Genomic DNA, 1,702 nt, shown 5'->3' on the forward strand with positions numbered 1-1,702 from the left:
ACAGCGCAGACAAAATCACTTGTACAGGCCCCTTCTGCAAAAGCATTACCGCTGTAGAAAGCAGTGAAAAGGTGAGGCAGTGTGCAGTCCCCCCACCCCCGACCCTGATCGGCCACGATCGGCCAAGGACCTCTCTATAAGAGCTGAGGGTGGAATTTTTCTGGACCTCAGTAACTTAGGGAGACATGGCTAAAGGGATCCTCAATCAACGGCCCAGCTTTTGCTCTGTGGCCTGTCCGAATATGTCTGTTCTCCAAATTACCTGCCGCTGCCCAGGTGTCAGATGGTGAGATGGAATGACCTCCCAGGAAGCATACTGGCAGATGATTTGCATAGGCACACCCCCTCTCCCTCTCTCTTAGCCCTGCTTACTCCACAGTAGCAAGTATCTGGGGAAAATATAGTGGTCGAGGTGGGGTAGCAGTAACTAGCAACTCTGAGAAAGTAAATCTGGGACACTTGGCGACCTGTGGGGAACAACTGCAGAGCTCAGTGCCCAGAAGTTTGTGGCACAGGGAGGAGGTCTGTTGGATTTCAGTAACTTGGAGACATGCAACCTGGTCGGGAGTGCTTCAGGTCTCCTTCCTTGCATGTTCCAAGCAACTCAACAAAGCATCAACAGGCTGAGATACCAACCACAGAGCCCCTTTCCACTTGATTAAAAGGCTAAAATCTTTTCCATGCAAATACATAGCCCCCAAATACCATATTTTCTTTGTTTTCTCTCTCTCTCCTCCCTGTCTCCTTCCCTCGCTCCCTCCCACCCTCCCGCACTCTCTCTTCCCCCCAGCCCCTCTCCCTCTCCCTACCATTAATTTTAAGTTTTCATGCACTGCAGCACATTGTGGCAATGGTATTTCACAATGGGACTGTTTGAAAGTTACAGAAATCAAAAAAGAAATCAACCAACTAAAAGCAGCCAAACCCGGAGTACTCTGCTCAGCCCCATTTAAAGATTAAGGCCCAGAAGCAAGTAAAGCTGTAGTTCAGAGCGATATTTGCAAATAGCACCTTAAAGCAGTTTACGCTGGAGTGCACAACAAGGGGGAAAGTGATAATACTGAGTTTGGTAGAATGGGATAAAAAAAAACAAAAGAAGCGTGCCACTTGTAAAAGTACAAGTCAAGAAATTGAAGGGGACGGGGCTGTTCATTCAGTCAAGAGGACTCACAAGTAAAAGGCTCCTGAGGCATTAGTGTTGAATTTGGCGCAAAATGCATTGTGTTGTCGTGTAATATGAATGAACATACAATTTCAATCTTCAATAAAGAAAGATCTATTAAAAAATCAACACTTGCAAATTAAGAAAGTTTCTGTCCAGTCATGTTCCAAAAATAGTGAATGCTTTACGAATGTGCGTGTCATCCTTTAGAGCAGGGGCCGATTTAAATTTCCCATTATCATTCCAATATTAGTACATGTGTTGCAGAAGCAAGCGCAAAGGGAGAGTCAATCAAACCATTGATTAGGACCTCTGGTCAAAGGTTTGCCATACCAAATGTCCTTATTTCAGAGGGCAGAAAGTCCAAACACCATTTAGATATCGGGTGGTATGAAATGAAGAGGCAAACAACAACGAATAAGCATTCTTTGCTGCTGTATTGATCTGGCCCTAAAGGGTTTTAGTTTAATGCCAATTATATTTAAAGATATAAAGATTAATGGTCCAGGGTGCTTGCAAAATGAAAACCCCCTCCCCATC

At 44.9% G+C, this 1,702-nt stretch overlaps 1 non-coding gene across 1 annotated transcript; it reads right to left on the reverse strand.

Moving 5' to 3' along the window:
- Window positions 1–1,330: 1,330 nt before the first annotated feature.
- Window positions 1,331–1,437, reverse strand: LOC138565358 (U6 spliceosomal RNA). The gene has a single exon (XR_011301246.1). It is a non-coding gene; the product is annotated as a U6 spliceosomal RNA (small nuclear RNA).
- Between the last annotated feature and the right edge of the window lie 265 nt (window positions 1,438–1,702).

This window comes from Ambystoma mexicanum, chromosome 1q (assembly GCF_040938575.1).
Source record: "Ambystoma mexicanum isolate Mex_15411 chromosome 1q, UKY_AmexF1_1, whole genome shotgun sequence".
Taxonomy (NCBI): domain Eukaryota; kingdom Metazoa; phylum Chordata; class Amphibia; order Caudata; family Ambystomatidae; genus Ambystoma; species Ambystoma mexicanum.